This window comes from Sminthopsis crassicaudata, chromosome 2, assembly GCF_048593235.1.
Source record: "Sminthopsis crassicaudata isolate SCR6 chromosome 2, ASM4859323v1, whole genome shotgun sequence".
Classification (NCBI taxonomy): domain Eukaryota; kingdom Metazoa; phylum Chordata; class Mammalia; order Dasyuromorphia; family Dasyuridae; genus Sminthopsis; species Sminthopsis crassicaudata.
The window spans coordinates 558511791-558535523 of NC_133618.1; the positions used below are offsets into that span (position 1 = coordinate 558511791).

General features: G+C 34.1%; 1 long non-coding RNA gene across 1 annotated transcript in view; it reads right to left on the bottom strand.

Moving 5' to 3' along the window:
* LOC141553714 (uncharacterized) overlaps nucleotides 1–23733 on the bottom strand; it is a 472891-nt gene that overhangs the window by 380889 nt on the left and 68269 nt on the right. The window lies entirely within an intron of this gene.

Sequence of the window (23733 nt, forward strand, 5' to 3'; positions counted from 1 at the left end):
TATATATATATATATATATATATATAATATATATATATATTAAGCTTCAGCTTAAGCAAAAAAAAAAAAAAGTAGAGGTAGCAATTTTGATGTCAGACAAAGCGAAAGAGATAAGGCAGGAAGCAACATCTTGATAAAAGGCATTATGGACAATGAAGCGGTATTAATACTAAATTTATATGCACCAAGTGGTAGAGCATCCTAATTCTTAGAGAAGAAGCTTTAGGCCAGTTACAAGAAGAAATAGGAAAAAAAAATACTAGTGGGAGACCTCCACCTGCCCCTCTCAGAATTAGATAGATCTAACAACAAAATAAACAAGAAAGACGTTAGATAGGTTAATAGAATCTTAGCAAATATAAATATTATAGATCTCTGGCAAAAACTGAATTGGGATAGAAAAGAATACACCTTTCTTTTTTTTAGGGGTACATTGTAAATTCTGGGATAGCTCCCTGGAGGCCTCAGGATCAGCTAGAGTTAGGATAAGCAAAAGTCCTTGGTCTTTAGGGGGAGAAGTAAAGGAGATGGACAAAATTGCCAGGAGCTTTGCCAAAAATTCTTCCCTGATTCTAGAGTCCAGAATCTCCACTCTTTTCTCCTCCTAGTTCTAAGGCCAAGTGAAATTCTCTTGCCTCTCTCACTCCACCCCCTAATCCTTACCTACAATTCTCTTAACTCCAAGTATAGAGCTAGCATTAACTGTGAGAAGAGGAATTCTAAACATATGCTAATAGAGTTATTGTCCAATAGGTAATTAGCCTTAAGTGCTCAATTGTCTGATTCAAGCACACCTTTTAAGAATTTCAGCCCTTTACAATACATGGCACCTACACAAAAACTGACCCTGTGTTAGGGTATAAAAACCTCACAATCAAGTGCAGAAAGACAGAAATAAAAAATCCATCCTTTTCAGATCATTATGCAATAAAAAAACAAATGCAATAAAGGGTCAGGGAAAGAAAGACTAAAAACTAATTGGAAATTATACAATCTAATCCTAAATAATGAGTAAATCAGTAATTTCATCCAAGAGAATAACAAAATGAGACAACATACCAAAACTTATGGGATGCAACCAAAGCAATTCTTAGGGGAAAATTTGTATCTCTAAATAGTTATGTAAATAAAAGAGAAAGAAGAGACCGATGAATAGGGAATGCAGCTAAAAAAAAAAAAAAATCTAGAAAAGGAACAAATTAAAACCCCCAATTAAATACCAGGTCAGAAATTCTGAAAACCAACGTGAAATTAATAAAACTGAAAGTAAGATAATTATTGAACTAATGAATAAAACTAACAGTCAGTTTTATTTTTTTAAAAAACTAATAAAATATATAAGCATATGTTTAATTTGATTAGGAAAAAAAAAAGAAAATCAAATTACCAACAGCAAAAGTAAAGGGATGAACTTACCACCAATGAAGAAGAAATTAAAGTAATAATTAGGAGCTCTTTTGTCCAACTACAAGCCAACAAAATCTGACAATCTAATTGAAATGAATATTTACAGAAATATAAATTATCCATATTAACAGAAGAGAAAATAATACTTAATCCACTTTAGAAAAAGAAATTGAACAAGCTATTAATGAACTCCATAAGAAAAAATCTCCAGGGCTAGATGGATTTACAAGTGAATGTAACTAAACATTTAAAGAACAATTAATTCCAGTATTATATAGAATATTTATAAGAACTAATGAACTAATGGAAAAAATGCAAAAGACTATGGCCTAGAAATATCAGTCCTAAAACTCTATTTTAAAGTAACAGTTATCAAAACCATCTGATACTAGCTAAGAAATAGAGTGGTAGATCATTGTAGTAGATTAAGTATACAAGACACAAAAATCATTGATTATAATAATCTACTGTTTGATAAACTCAAAGACTCCAGCTTCTGGGATAAGAACTCATTATTTGACAAAAATTGCTGGGAAAATTGGAAAATAGTATGTCACATATAAAGAGTAATACTATAAGCAAATTAGAAGAACAAAGGATAGTTTACCTCTCAGATCTATGGAAAAGGAAGGAATTTGTGGCCAAAGAACTAGATTATGGAATGGAAAATGGATAACTGTGATTTTATTAAGTTAAAAAGGTTTTGCACAAACAAAACCAATGCAGACATGATTAGAAGAGAAGCAATAAATTGAGGGAAAAAATTTACATCCAAGGTTTCTGATAAAGGCTTATTTCTAAAATATATAGAGAACTGATTCAAATTTATAAGAATTCAAGTCATTTTCCAATTGATAAATGGTCAAAGGATATGAACAGGCAATTTTCAGATAAAGAAATTAAAGCAATTTCTAGTCATATGAAAAAATTCTTTAAATCACTATTTATCAGACAAATGCAAATTAAGATGCCAAGGAATAATTAGAGACTATTATTAATTGAAAAATGTATAATACTGATTACATTAAATTAAAAAGGTTTTGTGCACACACACACACAAAACCCAATGCACCCAAGATTAGAAGGGAAGCAGAATCTGAGGGGAAAATGTATAGCCAGTATTTCTGATAAAGGCCTCATTTCTAAAATATGTAGAAAACTAATTCAAATTTATAAGGATACAAGTCATACCCCAATTGATAAGTGGTCAGAGGATATGAACAGATAATTTTCAGATGAAGAAATTAAAACCATCTATAGTCATATGAAAAATGCTTTAAAACACTATTGATTAAAGAAATGCAAATTAAAACAACTCTGAGGTATCACCTCACACCTCTAAGATTGACTAAGATGACAGTAAAAGATATTTGTAAATGTTGGAGGATGTGGAAAACTGACATGCTAATGCATCGCTGGAGAATAATTTGGAACTTTGGCCAAAAGAATATAAAACTGTGCATACACTTTGATCCAGCAGTGCTATAACTGTGTCTGCATCCCAAAGAAATCATAAAAGAAGGAAAAGGACCCACCTGGGGAAAAATGTTTGTAGGAACTCTTTGTAATTGTAAAAAATTAGAAACTGAGGGGCTTCCCATCATTTGGGGAATGGTTGAATAAATTATAGTATATGAAAGCAATGGGATAGTATTGTTCCATAAAAAATTGATAAATAGGCTGATTTTAGAAAAGCCTGGAAAGATTTCCTGAACTGATACTGAATGAGGCAAGCATAACTACAAAAATATTGTACACAGCAACAAGAATATTGTGTGACGTTCAACTATGATAGACGTGGCTCTTCTCAGCAATTCAGTGATCCAATGTCATTTTAATGAACTCTGGGTGAAAAATACCATCAACTTCTAGAGAGAAAATTAGGTCACAGCATACTATTTTCACTTTTTCCTTCTAGTTTTTTTTTTTTTTCTTTTCATGGTTTTTCCCTTTTGTTCTATTATTCTCTCCCAACATGACTCTCATAGAAATAGGTTTAAAAAAATGAATGTACATATATAGCCTAAAAATAAATAGATAGAAAAACTGTGAGCTTTTTGAGAGCAATGGTTATATTTCTTGTGACAGCTAAGTCATTCACAGTTAATACTCATAAAATATTGCTATTACTATATATAATGTTCTCCTGGTTCTAGTCATTTCACTTTTCATCAATTCATATAAGTCTTTTAAAGTTTTTTTGGAGAGCATTCTGCTTGTCATTTCTTTTGCCACAATACTATTTCATCAAAATCATATAATAACAATTTGTTCAGCCATTCATCAATTAATGGACATTCCCTCAATTTCCAATTCTTTGCGACCAGCAAAAGAGGTGCTGTAAATATTTTTGTACATAGAGATCTTTTTTCCTTTTTTTCTTTTATCCCTTTGGGATATAGACCTAGTAATTTTATTGCTTGATCCAAGGCTACACATGGATTTATAGCCCTTTGGACATAGTTCCAAATTGGTCTGTGGAATGATTGAATCAGTACACAACTTCACCAACAGTATATTAGTCTTATATTAGTCTTAATTTTCCTTTATCACCTCCAACATTTGTCATTATCCTTTTCTATCATAATAAACAATCTGAGAAGTGTGGGGTGGGAGTTCATTTTTCTAATCAATAGTGATTTAGAGCAGTTTTCATATGACTATAGTTAGGTTTAATTACTTCATCTAAAATTTATCAATTGAAGAATGATTTGTATTCTGATAAATTTGACTGAGTTGTCTATTTAAGAATGAGATCTTTATCGGAGTAATTTGCTATGAATTTTTTTCAAAGTTATAATTATTTTTAAGGAAAGGGAACATGGTGAAACTTGTGGCAGGCAGCTCTTTTGTGTTGGCAAGGAATTGGAAACTAATGGATGTCCATCAATTGGGAAATAGCTGAATAAAAGAAGATATATGAATATAGTGGAATATTATTATTCTATAAGAAATGATAGTTCAGAAAAGTGAGGAAAGATTTACATGAACTGAGGCTGAGTAAAGTGAGAAGAACAGAAAAACATTGTGCACAATTAAGATTATAATAGATTTAGCTCTTCTTAGCAATACAGTGACCCAGTCAATTACAACAGATTTGGGATGTCATCAGTATCTAGGGAGAGAACTATGGAGCTGACAGATTGAACATATAATTTTCATCTTTTTGTTGTTTGCTTTTTTCTTGGTTTCTCTCTTGTTCTGATTTTTCTTTCACAACATGATTAATATGGAAGGGTATTTAAAATGATTATACATGTATAACATATAACAGATTGCTTGCTAATTTGGGCTGAGGAAGGTGAGGAAGGTGAGGAACACTGTTGAATATATTAGATTACTTGCCATCCAGGGGAGGAGTAGAGGGAAGGGAATGAAAAATTTGGAAAACAAGTTTTTGCAAGGGTCAATGTTGAAAAATTATCCATGCATATATTTTGAAAATAAAAAGCTTTAATAAAAATTGTTTAAAAAATGAATGTTGAAAAATATCTTTGCATGTAGTTGGAAAAATAAAATATTATTGATGAGGTCCTGGGTCCCTAGGTGGAGTTGGCACAGAAAACTTGAAGTACCTATAAGATTAATCCTTGAAGCAAACAGAGAAGGGCTCTGATGGGGATCAGCTCAACTTTATAGTCTCACCCCCTATGGTGTTTTTGGTATCCCATCTTACTATATCCAATCAGACATCCAAGTGATGTCAAATCCCCGAGGTTAAATTTTCCCTATAAATCTGTCATGGTCTTTGCCATGGGCATCTTTATTGAATCCCTTTTGGGTTAGCCTCCCATGGTACTCTACCTCCTGGTATCTTTTTTTCATATCCTTCCCTCATATTTCATGTTGCCTTTCTCCTTCCTATAGCTAACTCTTTTAGGGTGCTAAACTCCCAGTTAATGGCATACTTCCACCTCATTGTATTTTTCCTTTTTCCTGGTTAATTGTGAATTTCCCTAGGAAACTTGTCTTTTCCATTGTAAATTTTTAAATCCCCTTCCCTTGCTAACTATATGCTCTCCCAAATCTACTTTATATTTGCCACTCCTGGTGTCTCTTTTACCTCTTCATTTTTTCTGTAACCTTTTCTCACAAATAAACCTATCTTTTGGCGAAAAAGAAAGGCTATTATGAATTAGTCATATAACCAAACCCCAACATTTAGTGCCTACACAAATCCCATCACTGGGTGCCTCCACTTAGTCTCATAACTACTGAAATTTTTAAAATAAATTAGCAAATAAAAGAAATTTATGACAGTCCTCAGAAAAATATTTTAAATGCATAACATAAAATTCATAGGTTTATCATCAAACCAATTGAATTAAAATGGTTATCAAAATATGTCTTGAAAAGTAAATCTGTAGATCTTAAGTTAAGAACAAATGTAATCTAGATACCTAGAGCCTCCAACTCATTACCCTAGCTTTTTGCCTAGAAAAGTTTAAGCAATTTGGGAAGACTCATTTTTGCAGGGTGGTAAAAATCCTTCTAAATTGGGTAGGCTGAGGAATTCTCAGAAGGGTTCACTCCCTTGTCTTGGTCTGCTTGAAATGTTCCTCTCAGGGGGAAATGATGCTTAGAAGGAGTGCAGAATCTGTAGAACTGGGGAAGCATCTCCTCTTCCCCAGTCAGGCTGGCACTTGGAGGACTCTGGGATTCTCAAAGATTCCTAGGATTCCATTATGTGGATCATGGTGCTTTGATCTGGCCCACTTGACCAAGCTCTTGGGAACCTGAGAAGCTAAAAAGGATAAAAATCTCACGGGAATGATCAGGAGAAGTTCTTCTGAGCCTGTTACTATTCCCTTGATGGTTTCCTGGACTGTTCTGTCTCAGAGACCAGCTGGCAAAGAGTGCTGCAAAGCAGCTGGGCCAACACTGTTGGCACTGAGGGAATTGGTATACTATTCAAGCCCTGGCCTAACCCCATTCCTATACTTTTAACTGGGTTAAGCCTTATGCCTCACTATTCTCAGGCTCTGGCCTAGAAATTCAAGAAACAAACACACCCCTCCCTACATGGGTGGGTAATAATGCCGTCTATCTCACCATCCACCATTGCCTCCAACATAACAGAACTGTCCTCACATCTGACTACCAGATTGTACTTCTGTTTTATTTTTTAGAGAAATATAATTGCTATTCACTGATTCTTTAAATTGATCTCCTTTTGGGGAAATTATTGTCTTAGAGTCCTGGGACTTTGTCCTGGGACAAAGTCCTATTCTGCAAATCCCTCAAAAATAATTCTTTCCAATCAGAATACTTAAATTTTCATGTGATTTTTAAAGAAAATGAAACATATACCTTTAATCACATATCAAATGAGTAACATTTTAATTTAATTGGTGCACAATGCTCATGAAAATCAATAAGATTAACAATCTCATATAATTCTACCACCACTATAATCCACCCCTAAAAACATCAAAGCTCATTACCAACTTTTATACACATCCTCTAAATCAACTCTTCCAAAAACTTCTATCAGAGACTTAGGAAACTAGCTCATACCCTTTCCTGAATAGATACTTACAATTAATTTGATGGCATTGAGTTATCTCATTCCCTAAATATTTCAGCCTACTAAACACAAATAAAGTCCTACAAAGAGATAGAGAACTGATGAGCTCAATGATAATATAACTCTCCATAACTGCTGCTTTTTTCTCTAGGTGGCAGCAATTCTACCTCTACTCACAGATGTATCAGATAAAGATTTCTGTCATTCCTGTTTAAAAGTGAGAACTGTCACATTGTATGTCTTATAATCAACATTACTAAACCGTGTGCCCTTGAAGCAACATAATTTAATATATTTAGACCTAGAAGGGCCCTAGAAATCAGTTAGGAAGGAAACCTGGTAGACAATATTTGAATAAGAATCAGAAAGGTGAGGGAACTCCCAAGTTCAGTAATAATGAAATCATTTATGGTTGTCATTTGCTACATTCTATCTCCAGGAACTACATTTCATTTTTAAGGAGTATGTTTTAAACCTAAATAATTTTAGTTCTCATTTATTGGCCAACAATAGCTCCATTTAGTCATTGTTGAGCCCTGATTTAATATAAATAGCAATTGTTTTTGTTGTAACCAGAAATCTTGAAGATCTTCCCTTTCCAAATAAAAGGAGCTTTTTTGTTGGTTTGTTTTTTTGTTTTGACTACATAAAATAGGCCTCTTTTTAAACTTTTCTTTAATTACTGATTGGGTAATCAATTGGGTACTCAAGGCTTCTCACAATATATGGGACCTTCTCCAGTCATCCTGATCTATATCTTCGCACTGGGCCCAAATAACTCTGGAGGAGAAAGTGAGACTGTATTGTCCCCACTTAAATCCAGTTCATTTGCATGTTATGGCATCACCTTCCTGAGGTCATGTCCCTCTTCAAGAAAAAAAAAAAAAGAAAAAACAACAATTTTAAGGAGCAATCTTGGATCATCTGAGTAATCCCACTGTCTGCCTCATTGGAAATTAAAATGAATTGAGAAACAATGGCATACAATTTCTAGACTAGAGACTGGTTGAATAAACTTCAGATGTTCTTTGGGGAAGAGAAGAATTGGCTGCTGTAATTTTTGCATCTGATCCTTTCTATTTACACAGCCACCACCATAGGTTAGGCCCTTAGCCTTTCTAGTTTTAAGTATTGCCAAAGCCTCCTAATTGGCTTTAAGTTATTCCATTTTCCTATCAATCATACAAGGACCTCATCAGGGCATTTTCTTTAAGTACAGTTTGAATTTTGTCACTCCCCTCAAAAGGCTCCCTATGACCACAAGAATCCAATATAAACTAATTTTTGACTTTTAAAACTCTTTAAAATGTGGCCAGCCCAGCCTCATCAATTATAACTCTTCTATTAGAGCTGTAGAACCCAGCCAAATTGGTCTTCCCTCTATTCCTCATACTCAATTTTCTGCCACTGTGTACTTTTGCTATTGTTTCACATGCCTGAACTGCATCCTCTCCCAGTAATATAGATGTCAACTCTTAATGAAATATTAGAGAGTCATCTAAGTATTGAAAGCTTAAATGGCTTGCTCAATTAAGCACAGCTAGTCAGAATCTGGGTAGGAGAAGGAAGAAAACTAAGAGATACTTTCCTTCAGGGGGTAGGGAACATCAGGCCTGTGGGCCATATAAGACCCATAGAATCATTTGATAAGGTAAGTGCAGGCCAGGATGAGCTGGATGAGTGAGGTTGTACAACAACCTCACACTGCTTGAGTTCTAGAAGCTGATAATTTTGTGGGCCTGAAATAAAGTATCTCTTAGAGTTTTCCTCCTTCTTCTATGTAAAATAGAAAAGAAATAAAGGGGCTCTACTATAGCCATTACATAACAAGATTTTGAGAAGTATTTATTAAACATTGTCCTTATCTACAACTGGTTGAGAAAATCCCTTTTATCCTTTAAGACATAAGTTAAGCATCATCTATTACCTAAAGACTTTCCTGATGCCTTAAATGCGACATTTTTTTACTTACACACACACATATATAAATACACACACATATATACATATATATTTTTAAAGTAATTTTATATTATATATAGTTATATGTATTATAACAATAATATAATAAAGCAATTGCATATATGTGTGCATGTATATGATTAGACATATACATAGATTTGTCATTTATTAAGTTAGAATATAAGTTTCCTGAAAGTAGGGATTACTTCTTTCTTTGCATTTGTTCCCCTTAGCAGTGTGCCTGGAGCATAATAGTGCTTAATAAATACTTGTTGATTGATTATAATGGTTCCAAGGCATCTCCAAGCTATTCAAGTTTAGTGTATCTGAATGTATCTCAAACAATCTAGATATGCAAATCTGTGATGAATAGGACTCTAAATTTAGTGGAGCAATTAAGATAGCCAAATAAAAAACATTATGTATAGGGATGGTTTCTTCAGTGAAGTAAATCTTCATGATGATTTGAAAGCTTTCCAAGGTTTATTTATAACAGTAAATGTCTTATAAGAAACACCCACCTTGACACTCTATTTTTTATTTAATTAAAAATGAAGCTTGTAACCTTTATAAAATTGGTCATGATGACATCTTCATTTGTAACCCAGGGTGGCATTGATGGCTATTTCCAGCAAACTCTTGGGACTCTAAAAGCATGATATAAGTCAGCAACAGTCTCATTTTGAGTATAAACAATTCCCAAACATGCTCTTCCTATAAAAGAAAATGTCTTTAAAGCTTTGGAAATGGTCCTTTAGTCTCCTTTAACTTCTAGCAATGACTTGGAGGATGGGGAAAAGGAGGTTATTTGGCAGAACTACAAAGGTTGAAACACATGTAATGATTTCATTTCTATATTCAATTAAAGTTTCACTATATTTTCTCAAAAAATGCAATAAGTACAGTGGGAGGAGACAAGGCAAGGGAGATTTTTAAGGTAAAAATGAAAGCTATATCTAAAGTCTCATTTGCAATGTATGCCAAATTTTCACAAGTAATAGATTTAGACAATAAGCTTATTTCTTGGTCCTGGATGCATAGATAAGCATTAAGAACCACCACAGGAACTATGAGCATCCTAGAAAGATGGCATTTATTTATCATTCCACAAGGCCTTTCACTAGTACCAAGATTCAGATTACAGCTTCTGTGATCTGTCCCTGGATTAGCTTTCAGCCTTCTCTGAAGCAAATTCATTAAAATATTTAGCATGTAGTGCTTTTATTTGTAAAAACACATAGACTGACCAATCTTATTTTCTCACCTATTTGTGATATGGAGATTATGTTTTCAGTAATTAGTGTTTATAAAGTACACTGAAAGTTAAAAGCAGCAAACATTCTTCATAACCAGTTGCATATTTTATAGCAATGCTCCATAATATTATCTCCAAGTTGAGAATTAATGGAAAGAATTTTATATATCAACACATGATTTGAAAAGGTGATTATTCAGTGGGTTAAATGTACTAGACTGAGAGCAGATAGTGAAGAATGTTTCTGATATGCATATATACAAATATACAATTACATAAAAATTTAAGAAAGAAAAGATTCTCTGAAGAAAATGAAGCATGCAGAACATAAACAGCTTTGGTTACAGTAAGCACATTTGGCCATGTAATTCAAGATATAAGACAATAAGCAAAGTAGAATTAAGTTGAAAAAAAGAGGATCTAAATGACTCTATAATAAGAAATACATGTTTTTCACAATGCTGTGTCTTTAGTCTTGGCTTAAAGGTATTAAATCCAATTATAAGTATAACCAATTATAATTGCTAGAAACAATATCTAAAGAAAAAAACACATTAGTCTGGTGCTATTAGTTGATTACATCCTCCATGCAGAATGACTAGAATTCCAGCCATTTGGTAGCTATATGACAGACAACATAAAAAGCAGACATGAAGTAATGTTCAGCTATCAATATTTTTTCTTCTCCAATTATTTCCAACTTACATATAGTCCTGCTACCTCCAGAACTGTCATTCAATCCACAAAATGTCTCCATATTATTCTTTGAATGATACCATGTCAATTTGCAAAATGGAACCATACAAACTTGTAATATCCATAGCTTGGCACTAGAACTGCACACAACACTTACTTCTATCGATTGGATCACTCAACCAGAGTGTTTTGTTTTATTATTTTTTTATAGAGAAAAGTTTTCTTTTCAAGCTTCTTCTGTATCCTAGATAAACAGAATATAATTTAGTAAAAATAGGTTTCTGTGCCTTCCAATATCTCTTTTTTTCCTAGAATCATTATTGGCAAACCTTTACTTTGACATAAGAATATTGAAACAACATTCATAAGGAAGGAAATCCAATTAATTTTGTTAGAAATCCAATAGTCTTCAAATGAACAACCACTTCAACCACAAGTCTGCCAGTTTACAGAGCAGTTAAGACCTCAGAAACCTTTACACAGCTAACAGATTAAGTCTGGGCTTATTATGACTGGAAAGATATCTGCAATATTCCAGAGATCCATACAGTACCCTTGATTTCCTATGCACCTACCCTTGCAAATGAAAGAAATGTGTTCCTATGCTAAATAAAAATTAAGATCCAGATGGTCAAGATCCATGTCAGTTTATGCTGCTGCTTGAAAACCTATTTCAAGTGTGCACATATATACAAGTGGTTCCAAGGTTTAAACCATCGTGTCATTATTTGCTGTTATGGATAGTGGCAGTTAAAAAAATAAATAAATTTGCCGACACTGTAGAATTCACACAAAATATCCTGAGGTCAGGATAGGGGGAGGTTGAGGGAATGAAAGAAAGAAACAAGTGACTAGAAAACCTCTGTCTGAAGCTTATTTTCAGAGAGTATGGGTTAGGAAACTCTGACGTGTGAGTCTTTATATATATAGCAGTACCTTGAGTGACAAAATGGTAGCTGTCATAATGTGCCAGTTAACATGTCCAATATGAGCTGATCGTTTAGTGTCCCCTGGGATAAGAAGACAGAAACATGACAAAGAACAAAGAACTTGGATCAATAATGCTTGGGGAAATAAGACAGAGAAGGTTATTTACTCTGCATTGATCCGTTGCTGCAGTAGCGTAAACTCGGCCTGTTTTTCTTTTGTTAACCTTTAAGCTTGAGTATACTCACAAGCAACTAGGGAGCCAACTAACAGGTGTAGATTAAGGATCGAAGGAGGTCATCGTACCTCTGTCACCGCTAGGCACCCATGTAACAACATCCCTGAAGAAATTTAAACATCAATAGCTATAATAAGGGCAAATTTATCAAGCTTGGCCTACTTTTGCTGGGAGCCTGCCTGTGTCCAGTCGCTTTGCCCTTGCTAAAGCTCAATTGATTTGGACATTCTTTTACTAGAGTTGATTATCAATTGTGACATAGCAAATTTGTTAGCTTCCAAGTGCTGAGTGTATTGTTGCTATTGGAGTCTCTGAAGTGAAAACACCTGGACTTGCTTAAGTTTACCCTCCCCAGCAAAAGAAGAGCTTGACAGTGTTTCTAATGGGAGGCTTTGGATGACATAAGTCTCCAATAAAAGTTATCCTGATAATATCTCGATCAATTGGAGGAGACAATGAGGAAAGAGCCAGGGGCATAGTTGGATTGAGGGGGGCTGAATTTAGAGAGATGCTGATGCTAAACCAGTGCTGATCTCTCTGCCCAGAATGCTCCACACCTGCCCACCCCCCCATTTCTGTCAATCCTTTCATTTGTCAGAACTCTACTCATCTTTTAAATCCCAGGGAAAAAAAGCCATTCATGAAGCTTTCTCTGGTACCCTCAGACAGATGACATAACTACTGTATGAATGCTTTGTATTTCTTACTAACCTTGGTTTATTCTACAAAGTATTACCATAATTAGGGATGTTGTGGTTTTATTAATAAAAGGAAGCTTGCAGTTAGACAATTCATTCCACCCATGCCTATTTGCAACTTGTCTGCAACATATAGCTTTAGAGAATCGTCTCAGAGTTCAGGGGATTCCCAAGTAGTCCCATAGCTGTAAATGGCAGAGGAATGAATTAAATGTAGGTCTTCTTGATACCAAATCCACAACTCAACACTTTCTCATATTAATAAGGGTAATTCTTCAATCAATCAATTGATCAGCAAGCATTTATTGTCTCCTATTATTTGCCAGATTATTTGCTAAATGTAAATACAAGAGCTAAAACAATCCCTATACATTTGGAGTTTAAATTCTAAAGTTTGAATTCTAACAAATACATATGTAAATATATACAGAACAAATACAAAGTAGTTTAATAGAAGGATGTTTGGGGGAAGGCAAGGGGATCAGGAAGGGCTTTGTAAGTAGAATCTTGAAAGAGAGGGATTCTATGAGATAGAGATGTGGAGGGGGAGCATCCAGGCCCTAAGGAGGAGTCAGTGTAAAAACATGGAAATAGCAGATCAATGTCATGTATGAGAGAGTGAGAGGAGTTTGGCTTGAGTACATACTGCTGGAGGGGAAAAACATCTAATGAGACTGAAATATAGGTTGAGAAAAAGCTATGAAGAATTTTAAAAGCTAAACAAAAAGTTTCACTCCCCAGAGATAATAGAGATCAACTAGAGTTGATTGAAGAGAGTAGGAACATAGTCAGGGATGTGTTGATGGAAAATCACTTTTCCAGAAGTGTGTGGGATAACCTGGAATGTAGACTTGAGGAAGGAAGGACAATTAAAAGATTGTTGCTATAATCCAGGGAAGAGATGATGAGGATTTGATCTTAGGTGGCAGTAAGTAAAAAAGAAGGGGTCTCGTGAGAAATGCTGCTGAAGCAGAAATGGCAAAATTTGGCAACAGATTAGATATGTGGAGCAAAGGAGAGTGTGGACTGAAAATAATGTGAAAGCTACAAATCTGGGAGAATGGAAAGATTGTGATACCTTTCTTAGAAATAGGGAAGTTTGAAAGCAAAGGCTTAGTGTGAAAAAAAATGAATTTGAGATATCTCCTGGATATCTAGTAAGGCATTGTGGGACTGAAGTTCAAAGGAGAAAACTAGGGTTGAATATAACAATCTTTGTAGTATACAATAATTAAACCCAAGAAATCTAATGAGGTCATCAAAAGAAATAAGACCTATAGAACCTTGTGGAATACCTATTGCGGAGGACTATAAGAGATGAGAAATATTAAAACATAGAGAAGAGTATCCAGGAAGATACAGTGGCCTATAGTGTCAAATATGTCAAGAAGAAATATGAATGAGAAAAGACCATCAAATTTGGAAATTACGAAATCATTTGTAATTTAGGATTGAACAGTTTCTTTAAAATGCTTCCTATTTTTAAAAAATGCTTCCTATTAGACTTTAATAATACTTTAAAAAAGGAAACTATCTTCATCATTTTATATTACCCAAAATGCTAGCCCCCATACCTTGCTTGGATCATATGTTGCCAAAAAAAAAATTATTTAATGGATGATGAGACATGTGCACCACTCATTCAAGTGCAATCTAGTTGTTAAGGGCAGAAAACTATTTCCAATAATTATGGCCCTGGTTTAAAATAGTGAAGTAGGAAAGTTTCTTTTGATTCTTTAATCCTCAATGTTCTATTCTTACTCCCTTTCTCTCCCAATTGCTCCCTTGCAAGCGTGTGCTCGTGGGCTCTCTCTCTCTCTCTCTCTCTCTCTCTCTCTGTCTCTCTCTGTCTCTCTCTCTCTCTATCATTTAGTTAAATTAACTTTATAAAAATGATCTCATTTGATAATAAAGGACAGAGCTAAGTCTCAACTCAAAGGATCAGGAGAGATACTTTGCAAGTAAACTATTTGAACTGAATATTGAATAAAGAAAGAATTTTGAGAGCTGAGGATGAAAATTGTAAGTATCCAAAAAAAATGTCAATTTGTATGAATACAAGGGAAACATCAAGCTGAGGGAACAGTTGTTCCAGTTTGGTTGGAACATAAAGAAAGAAATAATAGGAAATAAGGTTAGATTGGAATGAGATTGTAAAAAACCTTAATACCAGATCAAGAAGTTTTATTTCATCCTAGAGGAGGCAATAGGAGACTTTTGAAGGGGTGAGGAAGTTAACATGAATAGACCCGAGATTTCAAATTCTTTAATCATTTATTAATATTATATGGTAATTTTAAGTCAGTAGAAACTTTCTATCCACAAAATCCTCCTTTAGTCTCTCATTATCACATGGAAAAAAATGTCACCATCTAAGTAACCCACATTATTGTGGAGGGTTGGAAAGGTATAGATAACTTGTCTAGCTATATCACAGCTTTAGTTCTTCAGTTGTAGGGTGGTTTCATCAATATTCCTCTTCTGTTTCCAAGAAGGGTGTTAAGAAAATGCTCTGGGTAGCAAGATAACAAATAAGGAATTCTTGAACATTAGATTAATTACAAGGTGATACACAAAGCTAATGCTATCTAAGAAATTTTCCTTTGCATATGGCAGAAAACTAGATTCTTGGAATTTGGATTTTTGGACCTAGGAAATTCAAATTTTTTCCCTCTATACAAAAGGTTGGAACTCAGGCGTAGTGTACTTAAATTTACCGTTAGGCCAAGTGTAAGCATATGCTATTCAATTGCCATGTGTTTCTTTAGTAAGTCACCATTGCTGCAAGGAGGGAGAGAGAAAACCTTTTCCTGTCCATTCATGTTGCAGTCTGGTCTGTCTGTAAGCATGACAGAGTGAAAACCTGTGAGAAAAGCCAGAGTATAAGGGCATTTTCACCAGTTCACTTGCATAAACTCTAGGGAAGATAATTTCTCCAACAAGGATCTATTCTCTTGGGTCTCTGTCAGTTAATAGAAAGTAGCCGAAGTTATGAGGAATCACTTCTCTATGTTATCTCATCAAGAATTTAGGAAACATATCTCTTCATAATGTTCTAGGGTCCAGATTTATCTCCATGGGAATCAACACTTTTGACAAAGGACAAGATCCTATAATTCCATCAGCTTGATTGGGAAGGACTCATAAAATTCATCAGAATTTCTCCTGAGTTCCCAAGTTAACTATAACCCATCTAAGCAAGTCAAACTGGAGAACTTTTAAATGCATAGATTCACTAAATGATGTCTTCAATTTTGGATACTTTCTAGTGTTCTGCATAGTTCTATAGAGAGGATCAAGAATTATTCTACTATTCCCACCTTCCTAATTATTTGCACTAAAGAGTTTGGACAAAGTTTATATGACATGATTCTTTTTTTTAATTCAAATTATTTTTCAGCTACAAATTCTCTTCTTCTTCCCTCCCTTCTCTTCTATATATTGAGAAGGTAAAAAATAAACCATTATAAATATAGTATGCAAAATGAATTTCTGCATTATTCATGTTCACAAAAAGAGCAAGAAAAAAGAAAAAATGTTTCAATCTGCACTCTGAATTCATCAACTTTTTTTAGAAATAGATAGCATGCTTCATCATGAGTCCTTGATTTGTTGCTGGTCAATGTGTTGATCAGTTACTAAGTTTTTTAAAGTTGATTACCTTAAAATTTTTTCTGTTACTATATGAATTATTCTCCTAGTTTAGTTGGATCACTTTTTTTTTTTTTAGTTGGATCACTTTTTAATCAATTCACACAAGTTTTCCCAGATTTTTTTCTGAAACCATCACCTTCAATATTTCTTAAATCACAATAATATCTAATAATATTCATAAGTCATAACTGATTCAGTCATTACCCAACTGAAGAGCATCTCTTTGATTTACAATTCTTTGCCACTACAAAAAAAGAGCTGCTACAAATATTTTTATACTTTGGGGTGTTTTTTCTCTTTCTTTTATCTCATTAGAGCATAGACCTAGTAGTGGTATTGCTATATCAAAGGATATGAATAATTTAATAGCTTTTGAGGCATAGTTCCAAATTGCTTTCCAGAAGAGTGGGACTAATTCACAACTCAACAAAAAGTGCATTAGTATACCTATTTTTCCACATTGTTTCCAGCATTTGTAATTTTCCCTCATTCATCATTTTAGCTACTTTAATGGTTATTAGGAGATATTTCTGAGTTTTTTTTTTCATTTACATTTTTCTAATTAGTAGTAATGTAGAGCATTTTTTACTTTAGTAAAAAATAGTTTTTATTTCCTCCTCTGTAAACTTACTATTCATTTCCTGTGCTCTTATATATCCTATGATCTTGTATCAGTTGGAGAACTGCTCTTATTCTTGTATATTTGACTCAGCTCTCTATTTTAGAAATGAAATCTTTATCAAAGAAACTTATTGCAAAGTTTTCTGTTCACAGTTCCTTGCTTTTCTTCTAATTTTAGCTGCATTGGTCTGATTTATGCAAAAACTTATTTTTTTTTTAAATTTTCAGTAATCAAAATTATTCATTTTGCCTCTTATAAACCTTTCTATCTCTGGTTTGATCATGAATTCTTCCCCTTCCATAGATAAAATAAATAATTTCTTTCATGCTCCAATAATTTGATTAAATCCTCTTTTATATGTAAATTCATGAAACCATTTTGTGCTTATTTTGCTATATCATGTGAGATGCTGTGGTCTATGCCTAGCTTCTGCATGGCACAATTCTAAATGACCTTCTAATGCCTATATACTGATTTCTCCCTCAATAGACTCTCACATTTCAATCTCTAATGTCTTGAATGAGGAAACAGAAATATCAAAGAAATTAATATGCAAACATCAGTATGACTTTACTAATTATACAAAAGGATTTCTATTTTGGAAGTAATCGTTTTAAATACGATGAGGGATCTCTCTCTCTCTCTCTCTCTCTCGTTTTTAGGTTTAAATAGTAATATGTAAAACTATTTTTTTACATTTCTGTTTTTATTTTTTTTGAGTTCCAGATTCTCTCCTTTCCTTCTCACAATATTACCCCCTCCCACTGAGAAGGCCCATATGAAGTTGCATAAAATATTTCTATAAAAGTCATGTTGCAAAAGAAAACATAGATCTCCCTCTTGCCCTCCAAAAAAACCTTCTAGAAAAAAAGAGTATACGTCAGTATATATTCAGACACAATCAGTTATTTCTCTGGGTATGACTAGTATTTTTCATCATAAATCTTTCAGAGTATCCTTGGATCATTGTACTGCTGAGAATAGCAAAGTCATTCACAGCTGATCATCCCACAACTTTTCTATTACAGTGTACACAGTGCATTCCACTTTGGTTGAGCTCTTGGAGGATTTTTCAGGTATTTCTGATAGCGTCCTATTCATTATTTCTTATAGAACAATAATATTCCTTCATAATCCCATATCACAATTTATTCAGTTATTCCCAAATTGATGGGCATCCCCTCGGTTTCTACTTCTTTCCTCTGAGAAAAGCTGCTATAAATATTTTTATATATAGCTTCTTTTTTTAAAATCTCTCTTGGATTCATGCCTAATAATGGTATTATTAGGTCAAAAGATATGCATTATTTTATAAACCTTTGGGCATAGATCATATCTTTTGATCATTTATCAGTTGGGGAATGGCTCTTCTTTTTATTTTTCATAAATATGACACATTTGAGAAACAAGGCCTTTATCAGAGAAACTTCAAAATTCTTTTCATAATTACTTTTGCTAATTATATTTTCCCTGTTTCTTCTATTCTCATTTCATTCCCCCTGTCCTTTTTCAAAAGCATTTTGCTTCTGACCAGTGCCTCCCCTAATGTGCCCTCTCTTCTATCATTTTTAAGTCAATTCTGATGAGAGTAAGGTTTACTAACTCTCCCCTTCCCCTCCATTATAAAAGCTTTTTTTTTTTTTTTTTGCTTCTTTTATGGCAGATAATTTACAATATTCCACTTCTCCCTTTTACTTTCTCCCAGTACATTCTTCTATCACATTTTTAATTTTTTTTTTATTTTTTAAATATTATCCCTATATATATATATATGTATATTTAGATATATATCTCTTTCTCTCTATCTATACATATTCCTTCTAACTACCATAACAATGAGGAAGTTGTGAGTTGCAAGTTATCTTCCCATGTAGGACTATAAACAGATAAATCATGTTAAGTCTCTTATGATTTCCCTTTCCTGATGACCTCTTTATGCTTCTCCTGAATCCTATATTTGAAAATCAGATTTTTTTATTCAATGCTACTTTTTTCAACATGAATGATTGAAAATCCTCTAGTTCATTGTATATTCACCTTTTCCCCTAAGGGATTATACTTAGTTTTGCTGGATAGGTGATTCTTGATTATAATCCTAGTTCTATTACTCTCAGGAATAGCATATTCCAAGTCCTCTGATCCTTTAATATAGCTAACCTTTGTGTTATACTGACTGTGGACCACTATACTTATATTATTTTTTTCCGGATGCTTGCAATATTTTCTCCATGACCTGAGCTTTCCAGAATTTGGCTATAATATTCCTAGGAGATTTCATCTTAGGATCTCTTTCAGGAGGTGATTAATGAGTTATTTCAATTTCTATTTTATCCTCTGTTCTAAAATATCAAGATAGTTTTCCTTGAAAATTTCTTGAAAGATGATGTCCAAGCTCTTTTTTTTTCTCAAGTTGACCAATAATTTTTTAAATTATTTCTCCTGGATCTATTTTCCAAGTCAGCTATTTTCCCAATGAGATATTTTACTCTCTCCCTCCCCTATTTTTTAATTCTTTTGGATTTGTTTTATTACATCTTGATTTCTCATAAAGTCTTTAGCTTCCCTTTGATCAATTTTAATTTTTGAGAAATTGTTTTCCTCGATGAGTTTTTTTACCTCCTTTCCTATTTGGTCAATTTTATGTTTTTAAGGCATTCTCCTCATTAGCTTTTTGTATTTCTTTTCTCTTCACTCTCATTTCTCTTTTGAATTCTTCTTCTGCCTGTCTTACTTGACTTTCAAAATTCCCCTTAAGCTCTTCCATAGTTTGAGACCAATTTTTATTTTTCTTGGTGGCTTTGGAGTTTTCATTTTGTTTTCATCTTCTAAGTGGATTTTTTGATCTTCCTTGTTACCATAGTAACTTTCTATGGTCAGAATCTTTTTCTATCATTTACTCCTTTCCCCAGCCCATTACTTGGCTTTTAACTCTTTGTTAACTATTTCCAGGGTAGAAGGTGCCCTGTCTCAACCTTCGGGGGTTTTGTGCAGCTGTTTTCAGAGACCTTTCTGGGGACCAGTGAGCCAGCACAGCTACCCTGATTTGAGCATGAGCACACAGACCTGCCACAGTGCCAGCAACAAAGCCCCCTGCAATATCCCCTTATCTCTGAGCTGAGATCTCTGAAAGCTCTTGCTGTCATGGTTGCCACTCCTATGGCAGAGCTGTTCCTTCAGTAGCTTGCAGGGTTTGATGCTGGCCTGGAGCTCCCCTCACAGCCTTTGCCTCTATGGGCCAAGAGATCTGGTGATCACAGCCATTTCCTGGGACCTGGGCTTTGCTGGAAAGGCCTGCACTATAATTTCACTCTAAATCCACTCCAATCAACAGACTTGATGACCTTCCAAAATGCCTTCAGCTGGAAAATAGTTCCACTCCCTCTTTTTGTGGGTTCTAACACTTTAAAATGTGTTTAGAGTCATTATTTAAAGCTATTTGGAGGGGTCTAGTGGAGTCCCTACCCTCAACTCTGCCATCTTGTTTTGCCACTGGGACCAGTTCTCAAAATATCCAAAAGACCATATTATTATTTTTAAATAAAGACTGAGAATATGATTAACTGTCCCATATGTCTACTTTTCCATCTTTAAAAAATTTAATTAAAGTAACCTACACATATATCCTTGTTAAAGACATAACAAAAGGACAGGCAATTTTTCTCAAATGAGACCATAGACTGCATCTTTATAAGTCACATAACTTACTGAAAAGTACAGAGAATACAAGATGAGCCAATTGCTAATTTATGGTGGTCTATAAAAAGTATCTAATTTTGTAGATCAAAATGTCATCTTAAAGATTCTCTTCCCACAAAGTATCTCTAATACATGCCTTAAAATCATACAAGCTATATATATTCTGCAAACAGATGAACCCCTTATTATTAGTATCAAAAAAAAAGACCTAAAGCAAGGAGATAACGACACATTCCTGTCATTGAGATGAGAACAGTGATTGTTCTCGTGCAAGATGGGTTCCCACTAAGTCTTTCTGGCAGATGCTCCTATTTACATATGGCATTGTGTTCGATAGATAGATAGATAGATAGATAGATAGATAGATAGATAGATAGATAGATAGATAGATGAATAGGTGGATAGATCTCATAGACACAGGGTTAAGCAACTGGCCCCAGATTGCATTACCTCTAAGGAAATAAACAGAATTTTTGTAATGATTGAGCTTTTCCTGATACAGTGGCTTGTTATTGTTACTTTAAACATCAATACCTTTCAGGAGATTCTGAGAAGCTACCATACCATGGAATGACACATTATCTGAAGAATTAAAGTTTCAAGATATTAGCAATGAAGAGTCATAAAAGAGAAGTCCTAGAAAATGTCATCCAAGAGATAAATGCCCCCCAAAGAGCAAAACTGAAGAGGATGAGCAGTTTGAAAGCTTGGATGCAAATACAATATTAAGGGACCTGGAGAAAGGTCTCTGGCACATTAGGTAGATCACACAGGAGTGTTATTGAATGGGATGTGCCTCTTAAGAAGCAGTAATCACATCAGTGGAAAGAAATATTAAGATCTATTAAGGTATTAAGGTTTTAATTTAAGGTACTTCTTCAGGAGTGTTTATATTAAAATTTATCTCTGGTTGTAGAATATATAGTCTTATTATTGGATAAAGACTCTAAACAGAGAAGCAGGTGGGGGAAAAACACTGCGGTCAGACAGTCGGGTCAGGAAGGGGACATTTGATAAGATTTTTTTTCCAAATCCCCCAAAATGCTACCACATGGGTAACTACCTACTTATATAAAAATATATGTAAAAAATGGCTTCATTTAGCATTCATGGGGATCATTTTGTGTTCTTAGAATTTTAAGCAAGGAATGCATTTAACAGACTCATGCACACATTTTGCTCTCAGGCCAGTCCACTCAGTCAAACCAATACTGCTCTTCACTTCCAACAACTCTCAAGGAAGTCAGCAGCAATAGAGATCTGCACACCTATTAAAACTTAATTAAACCCTCTTCCAGAAGTGCTATGTTTTTATAGCATAGCCTCTCTCCAAAAGCACACACTTCACCTACAGAACTTTTCCCCCAGTGGCTTCTTTGCTAGATTCATTCCAAGATCCAGTCAATGAGTCTAGTGAGAACAGAGTGACTTTTCTTCTTTGTCTTTTCAGAGTTAGGAATAAAGTGTACTCATTTGGATCTGTGGATATCTAATCTGTTTTCCTTACTAAAACTACTGCAAAAGTCTAAGCACACTTATGAGCAAAGGAGAGGGTAGGAAGTTTTAGGACACTGTATGAGACAATAATCTTTGCAAGTCATCCCCCGATGAAATGAATGAGAGCAGTTCTCTTAGCTAAAAGGATCAAATCAATCTATGCTCTAGTCACCTCACTAATTACAGAACCTCTCTCTTTATTTGCAAATAAGATTCACCAAATATAGATCTCATTAAGGCATGTACAGTGGCTTTGGTCTGAAAGAACTTAAAGCCAATAATGTTTTAGTTGGTGATATGGATGTGTTCTTTTTCTTAGCATACTCCACACTATTCTGCTATCTACATTAGAAAGAGGAAAAAAATGTTTACAATGAACACTAATTAATTAGAACTTGATGGGATCTGCAGAAAGTCTAAAAACCAAATGAATCTCCAGGAACAAAATTCTTTTCCTCCCCTAAAAAAGATCCCCCCAGTTAATACTCAAGAAATACTGCATATTGGTAAATGTAATACCTGAGGACAGTTTGCTTAAGAGATATTTATGCATTTATCATTCGATGGACAAAAGAGATCACCATCTGCACTGTCACTCTTAGAGTTTTTATTAAAATTGCCAGTTACCTAAAAATAGAAAATCAAAAAAGTAAAAGTTTACCTGCTAATTTAAATTTTGTAATCAAAGCAAATAGAGGTCTTCACTGCAATCTTAAAATTCTAGCCATACAGCTATGATGGAAGTAGGTGAGAGCTCCTACCTTAAGCAGGAGTTACTGTGCCGCTGAGGTGAAGCCCAAGTTATGAAACTTAGTAAGTATTCCCTCTTGAAACCAGAAATAACGGTCTTTCAGATATTCATCAAAGTTAATCCAAGAATAGGGTTCATCCATCTATCTGCCATAACTGTTAATAAGAAGTGAGGGAAACTGGACTTATGGAATGATATTTAATACCATTACAATTCATGATTAGAAATCTTTTTGAATTCCATCTTACTTGATTAGCTCCTTAACATGTCAAATGTCTCCTTGAACCAGAGTTCTTGGAGCAATAAGATTTTTTTTTAAGTAACTGAGGAAAGGAACATCCCTATGGATTCTCTTCCTCAATTCTGTTTTTGCATGCGTGTGTGTGTTGTTTAGAGGGTGGTTTGGTCATTTAGTCTCTATTAGACATGTGAAAGTACTTAAAGAGGAACAAAACACCCATAACTATAGACATAAATTACTATAATCTGAAATAACTCAAATTAGAGCTCCGCAGTTCTTGCTCATTGTTTTGGTATGTCTTCACAATTTACTATGTCCTGAGTTCTCAGAACTGTTATACTGACGTACTCTCGTAAAAGTTGGACTGAATAGATGACTGCCTGTGGATGTTGACCCTGCAGAACAATTATAACCAGAAAACTTTGCAAGGCCACAACTCTAATGGAACTTTGTTACTCTTCCCTGAGAACATCACAATAGGCATGAATCACTAATCTCAAAACAGCATCAACATCTCATTTTGCTATCTCTTTAAATATCCCCAGAAAACTCCACATTCAAG